General features: G+C 45.3%; 1 pseudogene; it reads right to left on the bottom strand.

The window, feature by feature from the left end:
• Positions 1 to 8,214: 8,214 nt before the first annotated feature.
• LOC129501626 (60S ribosomal protein L13-like) lies at positions 8,215 to 8,809 on the bottom strand (annotated as a pseudogene).
• Positions 8,810 to 9,515: the final 706 nt, after the last annotated feature.

Genomic DNA, 9,515 nt, shown 5'->3' with positions numbered 1-9,515 from the left:
GTGGACAGAGGTGAAAGATGGTAAAAGAAAACTAGGACAAAAGGAGGATTTTGGCAAGATGAGAGGGAAAAGGTCAGAAGAGGAAACGTCAAGTTTGGAGGGGAGGGGAGAAGTCCGGGAAGGGAATTCAGACTGCTTCTACCTCCACAACCTCTTTCTTATGGCCCACCATACCAGATGGGAAGAGAAGGGGAAAACAACAACACCAAACCAAAAAAATAAAAATAAAAAAAATAAACCTCAGAAAGGTCACAGAATGCTGTGTGGCTTATCTGTATTAGGAATGACCTGAATTTTGGTTTCTGTTCAAGTCAGAAAAGCTCCTATAACCCACAATTCTTTACATAAAATTCCTTGGCAGTTGCCACTGCAAATCTTCTGGTCTTTTCCTGTCTCCGAGAAAACAATACTATAAATGCAACTGCTGTCAATCAGGGAAGCCTGCCTCAAGGTTATGCCGGGTCAGATCTGGAAACCCAAGGATCAGCGAGTGAGGTGTTGACGGCAGGGTGGGTGGCAAATGTGAATGGAAAGAACCTGAAATTTACAAGCTGCTGTCACAGGAAGATTAGGGCGAAAAGAAGGCCTGAGTTTGAAAGAGCAAAGACAGAACGCAGGAAGATCAAGACGTAGAGGACTCAAGGAAAACCATGTCGTGGTTTTATCGTAGAAAGCCCCACAAATTTAAGCACTCGGCCAGAGGAGATTTAAATCTAGAGCAAGACCTGGTCATTCCTCACAACATGACCAAATAGTATCCCACCTTCCCACGGGATTTCTCCTTTCTTGCGAGCAATCTGTCTCCTAGACGTCCCTGTTGTTGCTCGGGGTTGCGCAGGGCCTGATCCATCTCAGGCGCTGGGCTGTCTGGTCCATCTCACTTGGCTGTTTGGAGTCGAATTTCCTGTTCATCCCAATAAATTACATATTATTAAAAAGGCTGGCAGTGAAGTCACCTGAAAGACCTTGATGAGGATAAATGAACTAGGACATAAACAAAAGAAGAAAAAGGAGAAACAAGGGACGCCTTGATGGTTCTACAGTTATGCACCTCTGCTTTTGGCCCAGGGCCTGACCCTGGAGACCCAGGATCGAGTCCCACATCAGGCTCCCTGCATGGGGCCTGCTTCTTCTTTGGCCTGTGTCTCTGCCTCTCTCTCTCTCTCTCTCTCTGTGTGTCTCTCATGAATAAATAAATAAAATCTTAAAAAATAAAAAAAAAGAAAAACAGAAAAAGGAGAAACAAGGAGGCCACGTCTCGCAGCCTCCCATGGCCCTGGCTCCCGACTCCCGCAGGACTGCTCAGAATGCCCAGCACATCATCATCAGCTACGGCCAATGCTTCTCTCCCAACCTGTTTCCAACTTTTCAGCATATTTTGACAAATTAATGTTTACATTGAACTGTCTTAGGGAACTTTACCTGAGTAAGATGATGTCTATGCTCTGTAATTTGCAAAACACAAGCATGGACTCTTTTTCTCGAATGATGAAAAATTTTTCTGGTAACTAAAAGAGGAGCTATTTATCATCTCTCTTCCTTCTCCAGGAAACAGCCATCAGGGTTGTTCAACGGCAGTTGAGACGACTGGGTGTGTGTAATTGAGGCAGTGTGATACTTCTATTTTTAGCATAGAATACACCTCAACAAAGTGTCTTAATGTTCAGTAACTTAATGGCAGGATTGTCAACCAGATTGTTCCCTATCCAGCTACGACAGCACCTCTCTTTCAAAAAAGATGTGAAGGCATCAAAGATTCGATTTATATAACTAAACCTAATCAGTCACCCTCTGGGACTGAAACAGATAAAATAACATTGACAGTAGAATGGAAAAGTCTAAAATCTATATAACACGTCCCTGGTATTTTTTTCTTTAGGCTCATCTAGATAACACTGGGATCAATCCATCTGAAAGAACACAACAGCTCCTTTCTCTCCTGCTACCGGAGTGACACGGAGCTGGGAGGGAGGAAGGCGAGGGGTGACTGATGATGTTTTAAGTTTACTGAATGAGTATCAGTGGCGACAAAGGCTGCAGGGAGCGCACGCTGAGGAAACGGAAGCATTTCCCACAGCCCAGCATTCTCCCGAGTCGCCTCACAATGTGATTCATATAATGCTGAGCTGTTTGAAGTCTGTGGAACCCTGTGAATTCGGAGCAGGTGGACAATTTTTTTTTTTTTTTTTTTTTTTTTTACTGGAACAGAAGGAACCCCTAGCCGGTCGTGGTCGTGATGCTTCCAGTCTCAGCGAGGCTTCTCCCGAGTTCTCCGGGGCTGCCTTGCTCCGGCGCCCGCACAGCACCTGCGACTCGGGGCGGCCGCGGCCCTCACGTGGGGACCGGGCCACGTGCAGCCCGGGCACCGCGCCTCAGCTCGGGGCCTGCTGGGGCTCCTGGCGGAAGGATGCCACGGCGTCCTGGCCCGCCCGCCCGCCCGGCCCTGGGCGCACTCCGGGCCCCGGGGCCCCACTCGCTGGGGGCGCGCCCCTCTCTTCTCAAGGCGCTGTGGCTGGCCGGGTGGCCGGGGGCGGCGGAGACGCCGCGCAGCCCCCCCCCCAACCCTGCGGCCTTCCCGTGTCCGCGGCCTCCCCGCGGCCTCCCCGCGGCCTCCCGGCGTCCACGGCCTCCCCGCGGCCTCCCGGCGGCCTCCCCACGGCCTCCCCGCGTCCACGGCCTCCCGGCGGCCTCCCGGCGGCCTCCCCGCGTCCACGGCCTCCCCGCGGCCTCCCCGCGTCCACTGCCTCCCCGCGGCCTCCCCGCATCCCCGGCCTCCTCACGGCGCCCCCCTCGCATCCTCCCTGCAAACTCCCTGCCTCCACGTCCTCCCCGTGGGCCTCCCCGCGTCCTCCCTGTGTCCACATCCTCCCCACATCCTCCCTGCATCCACGTCCTCCCTGCGGCCTCCCCAGCCTCCCGCAGGCTCCCCGTGTCCTCCCTGCGGCCTCCCCATCTCCACGCCCCCCCTCCTCCACACCGCCCCACCCCGCGGCCTCCCCTTGGCCTTCCCTTGGCCTCCCCACGTCCACCCTGCGTCCACGTCCTCCCCGGGGCCACGTCCCCCTCGCGCCTCCTGCGTTGCTACCCCCCCCGCGCCAGCGCTCATCTCCCTCATCCTGACGGGCGGCTCTCCACTCCACTTGCTCCTGGACCAGGGCGACGTGTCCTAATGGCTCTTCCTGCCTCGGGTCTTGATCCCCTTCAATCCTCCCCCCCCCACCCCCCCACCGAGTGATTTTCTGAAATGTGAGTCTGGCCTTATCAGTTCCCAGTCCAAATGTTAGAACGGCTCCCTGGTGCCTTCAGGTTCAGTCCGGTTTCCTTAATGGCCCTTCGTGGTCTGTCCCCTGCCTGCATCTCGGGTCCCCTCTCTCCTCCTCCTGATAGTTTGTGCTCTTTGCTGAGCCGTGTGGAATTTCGAATTTCAGCCCCTCGAATGGAACATGCTTTCTTGGCCCCCTCTGGGGTTTGCTTACGCTACTCCCTTTTCAGAAAGGCTATTTTGCGTGGTTAGTTCAGAGCAAACGAGACTTGCCTGCATTGGAATCCTGGCTCCTGGTTTCCCCAGTCCATCACCTTCCTGAACCTTGATGGTGATGGTGATGATGATGATGATGATGATGACGATAGTGATGTTAGTAACAGTATCTCCATTTTGACGTTATTACCAAGATTCAATGAGTGGGAGCCAGAACCATGCCTGGGCTCTAGTAACCACTTGGTAAATATTAGTGGTCTATTACTTCTCACCTGATTAGATAATGTTTCTCTAAGAGTCCTTGCATGGGTCTCTTCATCCGGTAGGCCCACTTTCTGTGTTTCCACAGTACCCTGCATACCCTTGTGGTGACCACTATCACACACTCTTTGGTAACTACTTCTCTATTTACCTCTCTGCCCTGGCTGGTTATATATTTCTTGAGATCCGAGTTTTATTTTGCTCACCATTGCTTCTCCAAGGCTTTAAAACTGAGTCCGGCTGATAATAAGTGCTCAATAGGCAACTTGGTTTCCAACACAGAAAATCTTTGCTTTTCAAGAACTAAGATTTCAGGAAAAAAAGGAGATTCAAAGTCTGTATTTTGCATGTTCTATCATGGCAATGTATTTTAAGGAAGTATTTATATTTAACTAGGATGGCGTGTTGAACTAAGGAGATGTATAGCTGGTTGGATTTCTCTCCTGTAAACTACAAAAACCAATAAGGAGACAATTATAAATTGCTTCCCTAGAAAAAAATCAAAGTCGGCCTGAGGTTATTGCCATGTGACTAGTACCATCAAGGATTTCCACTGCTCTAAGGGTCTTAATAGACAAGAGAAATGGAAAGAGAGAAAGATAATGCTCTTTTTAAAATGTGAGAGAGCTATAAAGACTCTTGGCTTAGTAAGGGGGAAAGGAGCTGGTGAGGAAGAAGCAGGAAAAGCCTCTCCAATATAAATCAGATTCCTCTTCTTGTTCTCTCTTGCTTTTTTCAAGACCAATGTCTGAGCTCTGTCATTCTATCAGTCTTTATTTCTGTTTCCATTTGTCTTCCTGTGCTTGCCACTGCTCCTCCTCCTGACATTTGTCCTCTTAGTGAGTTTGAGAAGCTATTGGTTGGAAGATGGTAGATGCGAGATCATTTCTACTGTGGATCTACTTTAAACCTGTAAGATAAAAATCTTCCTGAAAATGACATATTTAATTCCTTACTTTTTTTTTTTCTGTCCTGATCCAAGTCAAGAAGAACATGTCTAGAAATAAGTAACACTAGTTTTGTATGGAACAAATTTTTTTTTTCAGTGAAAGAACTAATCCCAAGAGAAATTTTTATCATGAGTGGAGGGGCAAAAAGAGGAGGCATTTCTAAGGTGTAATTCATATTCCCTTTGTCCATCACCTTTAATATCTTTGGTTGCATGGATCCTCGTAATCAGAAGGGCATCTATTTTATGGAAGGGGAAAATGTATCAAAGTTGGTTGGTAGAAATAATGTAAGTGATGAGTAAATTTGGTGGAAATGAACAGGTAAACTGAGACTAGTGGAAAAATACAAGACAATGAAGAAAAGACAGCAAATGTCTGTAATCTCATGACGGGTTGGAAGCAAGCCAAATGACCAAGCAGAGAGTCAAATACTTGATGAAGCGTTCACTGCATCTGCATCATTTCTAGTTACAGGTCTTCTTCAACTTACAATGGGATTATGGCCCAATAAACCCATCATACATTGAAAATATTGTGTCAAAAATGCACTCAATACGCCTAACTTACTGAACTTCATCCTACTGAATATCATAGCTTAGCCTTGCTTACCTGAGATGTTCTCAGAACACTTCTGTTAGCCTATAGTTGGGAAAAAATCATCGAAAATAATTTTGTAAAAAATTATTGAATATTCCATGTAATTTATTGAACACTATGCTGAAAGTGAAAAACAGATTGGCTGTATGGGTACAGAGTGGTTGTAAGTGTATCGGCTGTTAACCCTTGTGATCATGTGGCCGAATGGAAAGTGTGGCTCACTGTCGCTGCCCAGCATCATGGGAGAGACTCATACTGAATATCGCTAGCCTGAGAAAATATCAAAATTCAAGGTACAAATTCTACAGAGTATCACTTTTGTATCATGTAAAGTCGAAGATTCCTAAATTGAACCATAATAAGTTAAGGACCATCTCTACTTTAGAATGATTCCTCCTAACTTCTCTTTTTACTTTTTACTTTTTTAAAGTTTCAAGTATAAAGAAAAGCAGAGAGGATAGTATGATGAGCATCTATATTTAAGCAGTTAGGGCCCTGGCAAGAAAAAGAAGGCATGCTCAAACAGGAGGATTTGAAGAGCATTTAAGAAAGGGACTATTTATGAAGGTATGGGCAGGGTTTGGGGACCCACCAAGAGATAGTGTAGGCTTGGGGAGCTACTAACAGCGGGGTTTGTTATCTTCACAGGCCTGAAGACATGAGAATGAGTAGCAGTTACTTAAACCTGCAGAAGCTGCTTATGAGGAGTGGCAAGGAGGGAGCCAGGGTAATACATGCTCCGTCTTTTTGTCTTTTTTTCCCCTCCAGCTCTCCTGCAGGTACTTCTTATGGTCAAGCCCACCAGGAAGTCAGAGGTTATAGGAGTCCACTAATGTGGTTCACAAACATCAGCTTCCTAGGGAATGCAGTGGGGTTAGAAGAGTGAAGGTATATCTTATACAGGACAGAGAGAAGATATTCAGCACAGTACGTGTAGAAGAAAGAACTCCTCTCTAGAGGTGGAGACACATAGGATCTAACTTGTTTTTCAAGCTTTAGGTTGCAATCTATTACTCAGTTGTAAAAACAGTTTAGTGGATGGTGGCTAGCATTTTAAAAGAAAAACAGAATAGAAAATAGGATGAATCTGATGCAGCAAGTGTGTGCACGTGTGTGTGTGTGTGTGTGTGTGTATGTGTGTATGCACATGGGCCTAAATTCACACTAGGTGGACATATATTTCTTACTGTTGGTCATAGTAAAAGAATATTTAGCTTGACTCAGAAAGGGCAAAGGGCTCGAGCAGGCATTTCTCCAAAGAAGATATACAAATGGCAAACAAGCAAATGAAAATATACCCCATCATTAATTATTAGTTATTATATTAATTTTTTATTAAGTATTATCAAGCCCCTTTTAGGATAGGCATTGTAAAAAAAAATCCTCCAACAAAAAACAAATGGAAAAGAATGATCAGTAAGGATGTGGAAAAATTGGTGGTGCTTGTGCTCTATTGGTGGGAATGTAAAATGGTGCCACCACTGTGAAAAACATATGGTGGTTCCTCAAAAACTTAGACATACAATCTCTCAGATATTCCACTTCTGAGTTTATATTCAAAGGAATTGAAAGCAGGATCTTGAGGAAATAGTTGTGCACCCATGTTCACAGCAGTATTATTCATAACGGCCAAGAGGTGGAAATAAGCCAGGTGTCCACTGATTGATAAATGAGTAAACAAAATGTGGTTTATACATAGAATGGAATATCATTCAGTCATAAAAAGGAAGAAATCCTGACCCGGGCTACAAAATGGTTGAACCTGGAGGACATTGTACTAAGTGAAATAATCCAGTTCTCGAAAGACAGATTCTATATGATCCTGCTTAATGAGGTGCCTAGAGTAGTCAAATTCATAGAGACACAAAGTAGAATGGCGGTTGCCAGGGACTGAGAAGAAGGGGGAATGGGGAGTTGTTGTGAAATGGGTACAGAATATTAGTCTTCAAAGATGAAAAGAGTTCTGGAGATGGGTTGCACGACACTGGGAATTGACTTAACACTACTAACCTCTGCACTTGGTAATGGTTAAGATGGTGTTTTGGGCTGAATTGTGTGTTCAGCCCAAATTAATTAATGTTGAAGTCCTAACTCCCCAGTGTCTCAGAATGTGACTATATTTGGAGATAGGGCCTTTAAAGATGTAATTAAGTTAAAATGAAACCCTTAGAGTAGGCCCATCCAATCTGACTAGTACCCTTAAGAGGAAATTTGGACACAGAGAGATTCCAGAGACGTGTGCACATAGAACAGAGACCAAGGGAGGAAACAGAAAGTTGTCATCTGCAAGCCAAGAAGAAAGGGCTCAGGAGAAATCAAATCTACCGACACCTTGATCTTGGATTTCCCAACTTCCACAACTATGATAAAATAAAATTTCTGATGTTTGAGCCATCCGGTCTGTGGTATTTATTATGACAGCCCTAGAAAACTAATACAGATGGTAAACTTTATGTTATGTGTGGTTCTATCACAATTTAAGAAAATGTGGAAAACAATAGTCTAGGTGGCTTTATTTGGAAGAAATCTGGAGAGAACTTTGTGAAGCAATAAATGATGAGATCGCAAAGAAAAAAATTTGTATTCTGATAAAGAGATTTGTCTGGGACTGTGGGTTGAGATACGTTGAGAACTGTAGACCTGTTCTCTAAGTTTGATTGAGGTCAGCATGGGTATAAACCAAATGTTGGTGGGCTCTACTTACCTTGTTCAATGTAATCATTGGTTGGGAGGAAGATCTTGAGGAAGCAGTTTGGGTTCTTAAAACTTAGCCACTAGTACAACTCTCAATCATGACACTTACTAAGTTTATTAATAAACTTTTCTGTGCTTAGCATAGCGTTAGGGGGATATTGATCAGAGAAGTTAAATATTATTATTCCCATTATTTTTTATTATGTGTTGCCAATGCCACTGTATTTGTTCTTTTCAACATCCTGTCCTGCAGTTTTCTTGGCCTTTTTTTGCCCAGATACCAAAAGAGCCCAACATTGGCACCGGCAGTGCCAAGACTGGCAACACTTTGAAGTTCTTCTCTTCTGTACGTGTCTGGCTTTCACCTTCTTACAGACATCCTGTCTGGGCGCGACCAGTCCTGTCAGCTGGATAGCTATTTGAGTTCTTTAGCAGAGCCGTCTCCCCTCTTGGGGGCCGACGGCTTCCTGGAGGAGAGGATGAGCTCAGAGCAGCACCCCTGCAGGGGGTCCACTCCGTGGACTTGCTCTGCCTTCTTGGATCCACTGATATCCCAATGGTCCATGCCACCTTCTTGTGGATGCCAGGCACCTACCCGTAAGTCCAACGAGCTGAAGCCCTTGCCTACTGGCACTTTGGTGTGCTACCTCCCCGTGGGGCACCTCATCATGGGCGGGTAGGTCCACTTGGCAGTGTGACATACCTGGGTTTGCCAGGCCTTACATCTGTAGATCTTCCACACCATCTGGTTGAACCATGTGGCCACATGCTGCTGCCACTCCTTTTGGAAATGGGGCTTCAGGATTGTGCCGTTCCAGCTGGGCTACATAGCTGCTGCCCACAGGCCTTCTCCCAGAGAGAGTGGCCAGTGGAAAAGCACTGGTGCTGCAAAGCATCCTGAGGTGGTCTATTCCCATTTTACAGACGAAGAAATTAAGGATCACAGATGTTAGGTTGTTTAAGTACCTATACCTCGAAACACATAATTAACATGTAACTGTGTTTGAAACAGGGAAAAACATGAACAGTTTTACACTTTAGCTGGTGCAGTATCTGAGAGAAGTATCTAATAGGAAACAATCATGTGGTAAAGGCCTTTTAAGTAATAGGAAGAAAATATTTTCTGTACCACACATATTGGAAGTCTTCCTATTCCTGTGGGAAGTGGGGGGGATCCATAAAACCTTTAGAAACTTGCTTGTGGTTAGACTTTTGGGTTTGTTCACAGCACTCTTTTAAATCAACTTTATTGAAATCTCATTGACATAGGATAAATGCATGCATTTTATGTGTTGAGTCATTGACTTTTGACAAATATATACACTGATAAGCCATTACCAAAATCAAGACAAAGAACTTTTCCATCGCTCCCCAAGTTTCTAACAGTTCCTTATTAGTTATCTTCCCTGCTGCACACTCCTATCTCCTTCTCCTCCTCCTCCCTACCCCTCCACCCCTGCCATTCCCACTCTAGGGAAGTACTAATTTATTTCTATTATTATAGATGAGAATTTCTCCCCTCTGGAATTTTGTAT

The sequence above is a fragment of the Nyctereutes procyonoides genome, unplaced genomic scaffold, assembly GCF_905146905.1.
Source record: "Nyctereutes procyonoides isolate TBG_1078 unplaced genomic scaffold, NYPRO_anot_genome, whole genome shotgun sequence".
Lineage (NCBI taxonomy): Eukaryota > Metazoa > Chordata > Mammalia > Carnivora > Canidae > Nyctereutes > Nyctereutes procyonoides.
Note: the sequence above shows the minus strand (reverse complement) of the source record. Positions and strands in the feature narration are given on the sequence as shown.